The sequence below is a fragment of the Melospiza georgiana genome, chromosome 1 (assembly GCF_028018845.1).
Source record: "Melospiza georgiana isolate bMelGeo1 chromosome 1, bMelGeo1.pri, whole genome shotgun sequence".
Taxonomy (NCBI): domain Eukaryota; kingdom Metazoa; phylum Chordata; class Aves; order Passeriformes; family Passerellidae; genus Melospiza; species Melospiza georgiana.
The window spans coordinates 141086569-141101407 of NC_080430.1; the positions used below are offsets into that span (position 1 = coordinate 141086569).

The 14839-nt window shown below is 35.4% G+C and overlaps 1 long non-coding RNA gene across 1 annotated transcript; it reads right to left on the reverse strand.

Moving 5' to 3' along the window:
• Window positions 1-3778: 3778 nt before the first annotated feature.
• On the reverse strand, window positions 3779-12277 carry LOC131092405 (uncharacterized). Its single transcript, XR_009115493.1, has 3 exons — window positions 12162-12277; window positions 6858-6965; window positions 3779-4054 (listed from the first exon to the last, which is right to left on the reverse strand). It is a non-coding gene; the product is annotated as an uncharacterized LOC131092405 (long non-coding RNA).
• Between the last annotated feature and the right edge of the window lie 2562 nt (window positions 12278-14839).

Sequence of the window (14839 nt, forward strand, 5' to 3'; positions counted from 1 at the left end):
AAATAAAATATTATCATAGATATCAATGTCTCTCAACATTCTGTAAACATTTACTCTAAAAAGGAGCAAGTGCATGGATGGAACTATTCCCAAATAAAGCCTGCAGCATCAGGATTACACTATGTATTATGCATCTGTCTAAAAGAGGCCAGGGGGAAAAGGAAATTCAACTGGAATTATTTAGTTTAAAAATGTGAAGTATAAACTAAATTAAATTAAGTACACTCAGAAAAATCTTGAAATCAAGATTTCTCAAAGCTGACTTACTAACCCTCAATCTTAACAGTTAAAGTAGTACATTTAATGGGATACTTATTAAAAACCTCTAAAGATCATGTTTCTATTTAAGCTCCTAAGACTGAAGAGGTAGGAAGTAGTGTATTTTAATGTTTATGCAGTGCTAGTTTCCTCCTCTATCTACCTCAGTAGAAGCAACATCAAAAAAATATTCAGGTGAATTTCTTAAGGGTTCTATTAATTCACACTTTATTTCATGCATTTAATCATTTGAAGCTGTGGTTTGAAAAATTTCCCTATTTAAACATTCACATAATTCCTCTAGGTATTGCCATTTTGGTCTTCCAGCAAGTTATCTTCTCTTGTGTCCTTTTCTTCACCACTTCTCAGTCTGAGTTTCCAGAAAGGTGTATGTCTCTTGTCCCTCTAGTTTCTAATGACCAAACCTAAAATGAAAAGGAGTTTTGACTTTTAAAGTGCAGCATTGGACTTTTTTCCCTCCTGACTAAAGTGCAAAAATTTATAAAAGCAAAAGCAATGAAAGTAAATGGTAATATTTTGACTATATAATCAACCACTGAAATGGAAACATTATTACACAGTGCATTTTTTAATTCACCCGTTACGGTAGTGAAGAACAAATATGAAATATGGGACAGTGCTCTCTTGCTCTCAGACCTGGTGCTATACTACTTAAAGGCCATATGTTCCATTTATTACTCACTGGCTTTCCCTTCAGCAGCTTTCCCACAAAGACAGTCTGTGCAGGGAATACTTGTGGGAATTTGTTCCACTGGGATGAGAGCAAAGCCCAAGTTAGCTTTTAAACAAAGACAGGAAGCAGGAAAAAAAAAAAACAAAAACAGAAAGCCACTTCATGTAAACATAGTAATAAAATTTAATTTCTTACTAATATGATTGTGGAACCTGACAGAAGACTGCTACTAAACAAATACATATCAGCATAATTAGCATGCTTATTACCGATGTCTAGCACTTTATATTGACTTATGACTGTTCATGAAGACATAAATTTAAGGTAAAAATAATTGCTAGCAATAAATAAACAGATCACATTTAGCCTGCAAAATCTGTGAAAATCAGTTTTTCTCCTGTAAATTAGGTAACTTGTGAAGTTCTTCCCTAATAATGTGCTAGGTGTATATGATGTGCAGTATTAAGTGTTTATTTGGGTTCTAATCAGGTTTAAAACAAAGTGTAAAACAACCAAAGGGAACATATTTTTTTTGTATGGACCTAAAAATTTATTGTTAGCCAAATTAAAATCTTGATGTGATCAAAATCTAGCAAACATCTGTCTTTCATGCTGTTGTAATGATATACATAGTCCAAATATAGAAAGGCTTCATTGGTAATATTATTCTTGCAAACTGTCACTCCTGAGAGCATACCCTGAGCTGCCCTGTTACTCTGGTGCTGTTCTTGCACTCCCGTGTCCCTCTGCTCAACAGCACCAGACTTCTTCACCCAGAGAGACAATGAGGTGTCACAGTGAGTTAACATCCCAAGCTCTGTGCTGGGTGGGGAGTGGGATGGGGGAATTTCCTTCTTTCATGATCAGCTCTGTTTTTCCAATGTTCTCACACCTGATTGCCTCTGACTGGCCTCCAGCCCCATCTGGACGTTGCATCACAGCCTCCCCCAGCCCTGGGAGACACCACAGACATCTGGCAGTGAATGTCTGGTGTGACCAGCTTCTTCCACCTCCGGCTGTCACAGACCTCTGACTCAGGTCAAGCAATGCTCTTGTGGCCACCAGATCTTTGTTAGAGCAACCTGGCACCAGCTTGAGCTCAGGCAAGCCCTCCCAAGCACCAAGCACCGCCCAGCTAGGCACCTGTTGACATTTCAGTATAACGTGGCAGAAATCCTCTTGGTTGGGTTACATTTGACTACAGTAAGTAAAATTAAATAGATTGCATTAGTAGAATCTATGTAGAGCATTAAAACTTATACTTTTCACAGTCCATGCCTGGCAAATACTTCCCACAACAAGAATAAGAGTCCTACTGTTCAGTTGGATTTCTGGTTGTAGGAGGTTTTTACTAATGTAATCTATTCATATCATCTGCACAGTCAATATTCTCCTTCTTCAATTATTTTCAGTTGAGCAATAATGCAAGTCCCAAAACAGACAAGCAAAGAAGCATCACAGGCACAATTACCAGCTTGGCAGATGTAGCTGGAGCTCTCATTATGCAAGGGGGCTACACTTACTAATGAATATTGAGAGTAGAAATTAAGATTTCTGACGTTAAAAAAGTCATAATTTTTGAACTTTATATCCTTTCTTAAAGAAAAGTGAATCTATTATTTTTACATGATCGTCGGTATTTTGAGTTAATTTTATAATTTCTATGTTCTTGCCTTTTCCAAAAGTTAACCCCTGCGTATTTTTTATTTCTCTGTACAATTGTGGGCTGGTTATATTTACAGAAAAAAGATTCATTAAAAATTTCCTTCTTGTTTTTAAGACACAGAAATGCCTTCTCTTCCATTTTTCTGTATGATTTACCATTCTATTGGTTGATTATTTCTAAAGCATTAATAATTATAAAGTGCTAGCAACCAACAAAATAAGGGCTCTTACATATTTCTAAAAAATAACATCATTATAAAATCTGTTGAAAAATTTGTTTGTGGATCTCAAAATCTAAGAATGAACAAAACATGAGTTTACTGTCTTTTATAAGTTAAATTTTAAGACATATATACTATAAATATTAGTTGAGTTTAAAAATCAGCATAGTATTAAGCAATACTCCATGGTATTTATGCCAAGGCATTGTCTCTTTATCATCTTTATCACATTCACTTTAAAATGTATAAAGCCCAAAACAAGGGAGGGAATAGAGAAATTTTCACTTAATGTGACTTTCTCAAAAAAATAAAACAGAAAAAGAAATTTGTAACAGTGAATTGCTTAACTGATGTTACTGTATAAATCCCTGCAAATACTCACCTTCTACATGAAAGAAAAAAAGTCACATAATGCAATGATTTGCAGTGCTGCCTACAGCTACACCAAAGCCAACAGATTTTCAAAGGGAGAACAGAGAGGTGAGAATTACTCCCATGAGTAATGGACAGCTAAAGGGAAGAACTATAAACACTTTCTGTCTGCCACTGTGTCAGATCTTGAAAGAAATCATCGAGCCTCAAACTATCTTTCAGATGTCTGCAAAGTCTGCCTCGCGGTCAATTCCATTTTCCCCAAGAGCAAAAATCTTTCTTTAGAAGTGGAATGTCTGCACTGCCACAAGCAGTCTGAGCAAGCAGTAAATTATTTTAGAAGTGAAACTGAATAACATAGGCATTTATGTATTATGCCTCTTAAGAACCTTATCTCTCATCACAGGAGTGCTGCACTCCTATATGGTGTTGCAGACCTGGTGTTTGACAGGCACAAAACATCAGACACAGCTCCTTGGCATCTCATGGCCACAGCTGAACAAATGGTCTGTCTGACAGCATACACAGCATACACACAGGTGATATTTATTGGTAGCTTAATGCCTAATACATACTTGAAATGTTGGTGAAAGTAATCTCTAGAATAGCAAGGTTATATTAAGGGGCTGAAGGCGACATGAAGAATAATATTCATTGTAGCAGGTCAGTGTGATTCTTGTTTCCTGCTCCCCAGTTTCTGAAGACCAGAGAATCAATCCACACAGAAATGCAGTGGAGACATATAGTCCAAGGAAAATCTTCTGCAAACTCCTAGTGGTTTTGGTGAACTCCAGATCACCATCATGGAATTTCTGTCGATGTAGATGCTTTTCTTGCAATGTCCCTGTAAATTATTTAAAGACAAGTGTCAATGAGGGGGAAAATATGCACATTTGCTTAGGATTGTGAGGACACTTTAGTCACAATCATTGAATTAAAAGAAATTTATGGACATACTTTTGTAAAAGGTTTTATGAGAAACTATGTTACTTCATGGGCTGGAAAAATGTTTAAGATATGATATTCATGCTCTCAAAGGCTAGTGATCAATTACAATTTAAGAGTTTTTAAATCCACTGGTGTTTTAGGTCTTACATGATTAACAATATGTTTTCAAGAAAAAATTTAATGAAAGCTTACTGGGGAGAAATTATGGATAACTATACATATATATATAGGTATTAAATACTTCTTTTATATTGATACAATATTTACACCTGAGAAAAACAATTTTTAAATTTAGTACATAATAAAAATTCAGATTGAGGATTCTGTAGACTGAAGAGTTTGTATCTGAACCATTGAGAAGAAAATTAATAATGTTCCATAAAGTCTTTTATTTTATTGTTTCTGTTTAGAGAAAAGATCTCCTCTGGTGGAGTAGATTAACTTTTTCCTATGACATGATTTGAAACTTTGCTAGCAGAAGAAAACATAAATTAATTGGATTGTTTTAATTTTTTGAGAATATCACTTCCATCTTGGATTTCTTTTTGTTGAAAGAGGATGAATGGAAACCAGAATAATAGACCTTTTAAAAGTCTTTGATGTATTGTTTCCATTGGTAGAACTGTTGTTTACATGCTTATTCTCTTCGAGACTTTCTGGAACGTACCTACTAAAATCAGCAACTTGATTTAAAGGGATCATTCTATCAGACTGAAATATTTAGTGACATGATTAGTTCTAGACATTTGTATATATTGCTCCATGAGAAACTTCCTTCTATGACATACCTGATAGAAAACAAGACAAAAGATGCTGGGCAAATATATTTAGTGTATTTTATTTACGGCCTCATTTGCAAGGGCAAGAAAGGGTAAATTGTGGCATGACAAGTACACAAGGATCAGATGGGGAAAGAGCTCCAAGAGATCTAAATACACTTTTTATGTCTTACTTTCACAATCTAATACATTTATTCTAAATATTCCTAAAGGTGTTGGATTTATAATTTACCACAATCTCTACAGAGACTCAAATAGGTCTCAAATTTCATTATTGTATATTGTGCTGTTATAATACCATATTAGAGATTAATTCCACACTTTCTAACCAAACCTTGTAGCTTGTGTCATTCAACAAAAATGTGATTAAGTTTTTAGGAAGTATCATCAGGTAATATAAAATGTCCTGAATGACTGTGATACTTCTCTTAAAGGAATCTTTCCAGATCCCTGTTTTTCCTGCTTTTTTTTCTCATCAAAATAAAAATATGTTTATGAAAAATAGTACTAGCTGCATGTTCAAGCTCTGTGCACAATTAGAATTTGTAGATTCTTCTATTTTGCTTTCTGTGTATGATAAGCAAGCAGTTCTAACTCTGAGTATTCTGTGATTCTGTGAACCCAGCAGTCTCTAATGGCTACTGAATAGTTCTTTCTAAGTGCTACACATTATTTTCTCAGTGTCTATGAAGCCAAAACACTTTAGCCCACAACAATTTTTATATAGAGCTGATTGCTCTGGCCAGTTTAACAAACCAATACTCTGCAGTGCTTCTTCTCTGCTAGTATAAAGAACACACTCCCTTTGACATTACTCCTAGTAATAAAAATGTTTGGCAAAAATGAAAGGCTTCATTAAGCCTGAAGAAATGCAGAAAACAATGCTTCATTTAAAAGGTTTGCAAATGTCTTGTCCAAATCAAAGCTGTTGTGATTTTGAAAACTTTTCTAATGAAATCTCACCCATCAAAATAGAGTACACTTGAAAACTGATTTAAGTAAGCCAGGAAATTATTATGATGATCTAAATCTATAATTACTTTACTCTTCAGTCTTTCAATAATATTTCTTTTTAATCTACCATATAAATACATAATGGAAAGACAAGTAAGGAAATCACACCTACAGCTCATGTGACCTGAAAGGCTCTAAAAATCAGCCATTTCAGTGGATAACTTAATGTTTTCTGGATTATTAGAAGCAGTCTATTTATTGTCAAATGTCTAATAATAATAATAATAATAATAATAATAATAATAATAATAATAATAACAAGTGAATCATACTGATGAATAAATTGATACTGCCAGGAAGTGATCACTTTTTATAGAGAAAAAGCGAAAGTTATGAAAAAACTCTGGTGTACTAATGAAAGTCTTCAGCCTGATAGTAAAATATAAACACCTGAATATCTGTACACAGACTAAATGTTCATATCCTGTGTTTTATAAAGGATATGTTGTATTTTAAATAGAAATTATGTCTGTAAGAAGAAGTATGTATTTTTATCATAATATAAAACTTCAGGTAGTTCTGCAGACCAGAGAATATAAACTAAAGAAAACATTAATATTGGTGTTATTCTTACAACAAAGGGAAAAATGCTGGACTGAAATATACAGTATATGTGTAAACACAAAAAGTGCCATAATTCTTCAAGAAAAGGCATGGGAAATCTGCCCTTTAACTCAACAAAAAATGTCATGATATTTGCAGGTTGGAGAAAATAACCCTTTGAAAATAGCCCTTTGAGAGAGTTATTTGACACATTGCTAAAACATATTATTTTAATGCATTTACAGTGTCATTTCAATCTCAAGCCATTGTTCAACTAGGGACAATGCAAGCTAAAGCACTGACTTTCTGGGAACAAGGATTCCATGATGACAGTGATGGCACAAACAGCACAATCTCACTTACCTGCAGTCCAGCTGTCACCTGGTACTGCCCTTTAAAGGATTTGTCCATCTTCCAAAATCTTCAGTGCAGATCTTTTATCCTTATGTGCCATAAAATAAATCCTTTGGCCTGAAATAAGAAATTTTCATGCGAAAACTGTCAATGTTTGGAGAAGACTATCATGATAAGAACGGATAGGCTGTAACTCCTCTGACAGCTAAAACCATTATGGTGTGATCTAACATATGATGGAATATACCTACCAAGAGCTCTTTTATACCTATGTCATTTTTATTTCCTCTCCTCTGTTTCAATCCACAATTGCTTACATCTGGATAGATATAATTCTCTGTCACACACACTACTCTTATATGATACAAGGTTCACCAGATTCTACTTGTCTACAAAAGGCTTGTTTTCAAGGCTTGCAAAATATGTGGGCTATTCAAACAGAGTAATAAAGAAGTATTAGAATTTATGAAACAATAATAAGAAAAAAATATGTCTTCATCTCAGGACATAATTTCATTTGCACCACTCCTGAAAGATATTTAGCCAGTTTGTTTTCAAAGCATGGCCCGTCTGGATGCTCGACAACCTCTCTGCATTTTTTTACTCCCCTCACAGTCAGAAGTTCTCCTATCTCTACAATATTTTCCATTACATCCTATTGTGGTCACCAAGAATATGCAGAGTATTTCCTGTTGTAAGAAACTTTTTTTGGACTTGAAGACCATATTATTTCCTTTCTTTTCTCTCTCTCTTACACACACACACACACACACACATACACACACACATATGCAAGGATGGATTTAGAAATTTCTTCATGAACCTCATGTTTGCTTCCTTTAGACATTCCTGGTAATGTCCATTAGGCTTCCCCTAACTTGTTTACATAATTCTTTAACTGTAATGTCCAGAATTACACAGATTGCTCTTACTGGAATCTTACAGCTCCCAAGCATCACTGAAATATTATTCACATATTTTTTGGTATTTACTGCTCCTAACACAATGTGTTGGACACAACATTGATTCTTGCTTTGTTTCACGATTAACTTCAACACTTCTTCAGCCTTACCTATATGGTAAATTATTTCTATGCATTGGTGTAACTAAATATTCTAAATATGCTACATGTGCAGATATGGTTATTGACTATTTCATCTCTGGCACATTTATTCACAATTGTTTAAAATCTTGGGCTTTTTTTTTTTTTTTGTTTCCTCCCTGTAACTGTAGGCCCTTCCAGCTTTTTCTTTTAAATAAATTTTAATTAGCATGCTTATGAGGTGTCCTTTTTTGTAAGTGAATACTGAACAGACCCAAGACAGTCACTTACAGAACTCTGTTTTGTATATCCTTCTCTTCTGAGGCTGTGAAGATATAACTCTTCAGTCCCATGGACGTAAACAGGAACAGAGAGATTTTAAATAGAGGTTATATACTTATCATCTGAGTAATCTGCCTCACAGCATCTAGAATCTGACATATTGAAAGAGTGAGGGTAATTTGAATTAGGACACTCTTTGTTCCCAAAGAGACACGGCAAATTGCAAGATTTAGCAAGGCTACATCATATCAGGCTTCACTGAAATGCCAGATATGGTTAATACAGTGTGTCATAAACATAGTAAATTCTATTCTCCTTCAGACAAATAAATCATAAGTCAGTCCTCTGTCACTCCACATTCTTACTGCCTATAAGCTGCAAAAGCTAAACTCTGTACATGTCAAATCTGTTTTTTGGTTGGCAGTCAGGGGACAAGAGCTGCAGTGCATGAGTCTGGCTGAAGTCACATTAGATCATGGTGTCATACCCACAGGAGTAGCAGAGACATGGTCTGACCACTCGAAAAGGAAAGAGCGTAACTCAGATTTAGTGGCCTGGAATAAGGCGTCAGAGAAACATCCATTCCAGACAAAGTACTGCTTGTGTGTGCAGCAGGTATAAAATGATTTTGAATGGAAATGACAGTATTCTGCTTTTACTGATTCCCATGTATGGCAGTTCTGCTCTGGCAATATGCTAAGAATAATATAATAATATAAAGACAAGTAGGAACTACTGTGGAGTAGAAAAGAAGAAAACACATTCATTTAGCAGTCAACAAAGGAAAAGACAGGGATGAAAGAAGAATTTTGTGGCTCTAAACAGAAGCATGCCAGCTGCAAGTGCAGCCGAGGGTCAAATATTTCTGTGCAGGATAGCAAAGTGAAAGCAACCAGGGTAAGTGTTGTAAATACCTTAGTTGTATCACAGTATTCATGCTGACTATTGCAGAGAATCAGTCCTATTATTGCAACTTTTCTGTCATAACCAACACTATACTGACATTAGTAAAAGGAAAACATTTTATTTTTGAGATTAGATATAATCTTCACTGCAGCTATTTTCATGAACAAGAAACTGAAATTCAGGAGCACCTTGACAGTTCCAGGTACAGAGCAAGGCAATGACATAGCAGCAGCTCCTGAATATTACAGAAGGAATCACATGGTGTTTTGCTATCTGAATATTACTTCTTATTAACACATATTAACTGATCAAACCAATTTATGCAGCAATTTTCATAGCAATGGAGAAGCAATTGCAAACCATCAGTTTCATCATCTAGAGTTTGTCAGTAGATGAAAGGGTCTACATATATTGCAACTGCCTAGAAATTCTAGGATTCAGTTTAAAAACAGCTCCTAACTGAGAATTTAGCAGTAACTTATATTATGATAATGAAAAACCAGCATGCTACCTTTGATGGTCACAGGGGTTCAATAACTCAGACCTTATTTGAAGCCCCAGCATGAGCCTGAGACAGGTCTGAAACAGCCTCACAGAAAACAGTGCTAAAGTAATAGCAACATTTTATGAACCCTGTTTTGCTCCCCTGGAGGTGATACTGTACCTTCATACATTCTGTTAAGAATATTCAAACTTATTATTTAGTGGATTTAATATCTAACATACTAATTTAAAAATTACCAGGTTGAGAGAAACTTCTTGATGTCTTCAGCTGTTCTCTCCACCAACTGTTTAATAAGCACGTCATGGTCTAGGAACGGCACTCCCCAGTTTGGTGCTCCTACTGAGAGCCTTCAAGCCATGCTGTCACTCACTTTCTCCCTCTCTCCCTTCCCCTGTGGCAGCCTGCACAGGAGAGCTGGAGACACAAGGGTGAAGATCAGGGCTGAGAAAATAATTGACTGGAAGCTGCAATTAAAAGCTATCACTAACAGCAAAATATTAATAACAAAAGTATACAAGAGAGAGGCGAGTGGGTCATGCAAAACGCTCAGCACTGGTGTTACCCTACACTCCCTCTGTTGCACTCACTCAAATGGAAGGGACCCCCTTTGCCCAGAAGTGACTCCCTTCCCTCTGCCCCCAGCAATGACACCAGGTGGTACAGAATAACCTCGAGAACCTGGCAAAGCCCCCTTCTGGCTGGAACCAGGACGAGCAAATTAAAAATTGACATAGATCATGACATAAAACTGCATGCCTGCTATACCAACTTGATTAAAAATTAATAGTAGTCTATAGTCCCTGAAAAACTCTAGCGTTTCTAAGTCTAAGTTCTATACTAGAACAATTTTATTATCAATTTTTCCCACCTGAGATGCAGATTGATTTTACCTACCTTGCCTTAGCTTCTCAAAGATTTGGTGTTTGTTTTTATTGGGATTGTGTTAATTAATGTAAGATGAGTTCTGGAAAAACCATGTAAGGTTTACTACATTGAAACAGATGCCACCTAACTGGGCATGCAGTGAGGAAACTTGTGTCATTGCTTCTCTCAAGGCTAATATATTATATATGCAGTAGCTCTTTTTAGGAAGGAAGGAAGGAAGGAAGGAAGGAAGGAAGGAAGGAAGGAAGGAAGGAAGGAAGGAAGGAAGGAAGGAAGGAAGGAAGGAAGGAAGGAAGGAAGGAAGGAAGGAAGGAAGGAAGGAAGGAAGGAAGGAAGGAAGGAAGGAAGGAAGGAAGGAAGGAAGGAAGGAAGGAAGGAAGGAAGGAAGGAAGGAAGGAAGGAAGGAAGGAAGGAAGGAAGGAAGGAAGGAAGGAAGGAAGGAAGGGCCTAGAGCAATACAGAGAACATTTAAATGGAAAAAACTTACAAATAAACAAAACCAACAAACAAAACAAACAAACAACAAAAACAAACAAACAAATAAACAAAACAAAAAAAAAGCTCACCAAGAACCAACTGCCAAATAAGAAAAGAGTGAATGTAGCATTACATTGAAAGAAGGAATTTAGCTGTCTGGAACTGGTAAAAGGGTCACATCCTGATACACAACTGCAGGCAACTTCCTTAAAGAAATGTTCCTCTTTTATTTTTTTCTTAATTTAAAAGAAAAAAAAAAAAAAGCTGTTGTTTTATGATGTTTTGATAGAGGAAGTATAGAGAAAATATACCAGAGTAGTAAACAAAATTCTCAGATTTTCGTATTAAAACCCTGTGTTTTTCCTTAGTTTCCATAAACCACATAAATTCACTCCAAAGCCATAAGAAAGAATTCAACATGTTTCTGTTTTAACACAAGGTACTGAAAACTATACAAAAGTGAGTAGGGATAAAGGCAACACCACACAAGCTTCTTAGAAAGAATGTTAATATATTCAAAATCTCCCAAAACCCTAAAATCCGTCTCATTTTCCCTTGCAGCTAAATGGCGGAAGTGCTCAACCCTTTATAATTGCACTGTCAGTGTCATGGAACTGATCACCTTTTAAAAAGGTGTGCAGTGCGCTAAGAAAAGATTTTTCAAAGCATTTTTCAAAAGTATCAAAGATTATATTTTTTAGAATGTCTCATCTACACCAAAATAAGGAATGAAAACTCCATCCATGTGAAACATTCTTCAATATGTAGAATTAGTGATCCAAAAAGTCAATGGATTTGAATTCCTATCTATATTTCATTGCAACTTTGATGACACAAAAATTAAATCATTTCATTAGAGTAGCTTTCCACATGTACATTAATACTTCAGGAGATCATATGAATATCTATCTGTGTGACAGACCTTAACTTACTTGCACACCAAAAAATGTCTTATTCTCTAGCAGAGCAGCACAGGGCAATCCCTATCCTCAGTCACATTGAGTGGCAGTCATGTAGCATGTAGTGAATTCCTTTCAGTCAAAAGTTCACATCTGTTACACCTTTGAAATTTTTGTTCCTTCTGCCACTCTTTCCTTAGGGATTTAGAAAGATTCAAGGGCAAGAGCCAGGAGGCACTTTTGTGTTCTCTTTCAAAAGAAAAATCAACTCTGGTATACAACTCTGGTATCAGCTCTGTCCTCCAAATTGTCCATACCTGAAAGCTCGTTCACTCCTCTTGGGCAATCATAGTCCAATCCTCACACCTCTCTCCTGCCTGCAGGTTCCTTCAGAGGAAGAGAGCCAGGTTACCAGTCAGCAACTGTCCTACTGCACCAGCACTGACTTGTTGAGCAGCAAGAAAAACACAATCAGTCATTTCCAACAAGAAAAGTATCACTTTGGATTTTTGTCTTGAAGTGTGCATTACCTATAGGAATTGTGTGGGAAATGACCAAGCCCTGCTTTTTACTTTTTTTTTTTTTACAACATAGGAAGATTTTTATACTTTTAGAGCTACATGTTTTTCTACACCATACTGCATTTCTGCTGTGTGATGTACTCAAGCTGCTTTTCACCCAGCTCATCAGAAGTGTATATGCACGTAAACATCTGACAGCAGACAGTAGTCCAGGAGCAGCATGTAGTACTGACATTTTGTAAAATGCCTCCTTCCAAAAGCAACTGCTTTTCTAAAACACGTGTAGATTGCTTTAAAATCTGCAGAGAGCAGGGGAAACTGTTTACTCCATGTGATCCAAATTTAGAGCAGTTTTAGACACAATTATCCTTTGTAGAAGGATAAAGCCCTACAAAGAACAGCAAACCCCAGTATTTCACTAGTCTCTATTCATCTTATCTAAAACCTGCAATTTATATGGCTTACCAAATAATGACTACATTTGCTTTTGGAAGGTATTGTTGGCTATGTTGGCTACTGCCACTTTTGAGAAATCACTGCTTAAGACATTGTTAAAAGAAGACTTTAAATCAATAGAGTAGGAAGTGCCGGTTGCATATCAAAGAGCAACAAGAAAACCTTAAGTATAAGCACCCAACAGGCACAGCGGGCCTGCAGTGCAAGCCTACACTGTGGATATAGCATTTTATAAAAGTAACTCTTCTGTTCTGGTCTGTGTATTCCAAATATTTCAGATTTAGTCTACCTTCTCTGCATGACTTTATACCATGCCTTCCTATCCATGCAGAAAATATAGTATTTCTGTCCAAAAATCAAACATTCGAACTCAGTAAAGCATTTTGTACCTGAAAGATAATGTATTCTACTGAATATTTTATCTCAAGCAAATAGTAACTTAAAAACTTCAAAAGCTTTGGTTCTATATCTCTTAAGAAAAATTCCTGATAATAGAAATGAAAATTGTTATATTTTAATGTAATTTCTAAACTACATACACATGAGTCCTGTAGACACGGCAAAAATATTTCCATAGGGATTCACTAGATTGTTTCATCCCAATTAGCATTTTGACTTCTCTCCCATCCAATTGTCCTGCTAAACAGTGCAAGACAGAAAGTAAATGCTCACCACCTGCTTGAATGAAAAATTTCATCAAATGTCAAATAAACTCAAATAGATAAACACAGAAGAAATACACATATCAAAGCTGAAACAGCTGTCTTTAAGAGTGAAAAAACCTTCCATGTTAGACCTAAAATCTCATTATGCCCAGAAAGAGAACTCACCATCATTGAGCCAAGAGTTTAGTATTTGACTAATTAAGTTCTTCACAGAAGAGTTCAAATGCAAAGATTAGTTATAATTTTTCCAGTGTTAATGGTAGTAGCACAGCTCAAATTACGTAATTATTTTAAAAAATAATTAAAAAACCTCTTTGAATTAATAATTTTGTTAATGAGTAGACTGCTCATTATTTTTAGCCCTTTATCATATATGGTTAGGCAATATGTTGCAGAATCTATAGCAGTGTCATTAAAAAATTAGAGCTGGGGTCTTTTTGAACTCCAGGTGTTTTTACAATTATAGCTATTTCATTTTTAACTTGTTTTCAGGTAAATTTGAAATATTTTTCAAATTCAGCAATTTTGGATTAAGGAAAAGATAGACGAGGAATAATGGAGCAACTATGCTTAGTAAATGACAGTGACAGTCCTTTAGAGAAGAAACTTCTTTGATTCCTACTCCACATCCTGAATAACACCAGTCTAAACTTGAGTCTGCATTTCCTTAACCAATGCCACAAGACCCACCCAACTGAACAACTTAACCTCTCCATTCATTTCCATAAAATATTGGGAAAACCTCTTTTTTTTTTTAATTTCAAATGTGATTAATGACAGAACTGATTACATGAAAACTACAACAAAAGAAAGCAAAAAATGTCGTTGTGAATTAAACATTAGAATCTTTCCTCATTTAGTTGCAAAAGTCAGAGTATCAAACCAAGAGATGAGACTGCCAAAAAAGGACGGAGATCTGAAATGGGTGGGTTTTTCCAATGATACTGCAAGTGCACAGTGTCTAAATGACTATAATATTATAGAAGTGATGGAGCTTCAGAAATTTATTGCAGCACAAATAATCAAGTTCCAGTTTATATTCCCATACTGCTCGCTTCCCAGAACTGGGTTTCCGTTGCCATAATGAAATTTCTCTATTTGAGTATTACAATGAAATTACTAACATTGATCACCCTGATAAAAAAGCAGAAGCAAAACTATATTGTTAGTGAATAACATCACTGTCTTCCCTTTTTAAAGTAAGTTTTAAAATAACTTTAACATATAGTTCATTTTCAGAATGAGTTCAGAATTTTATTTCTTTATAATATTTCCTTTATTTCATTCTCATCTCTGGAGAAATTAGGTACTTCAAAATCTGTAAGAGCAGTGTTCCAACGTTAGGTATAAAAA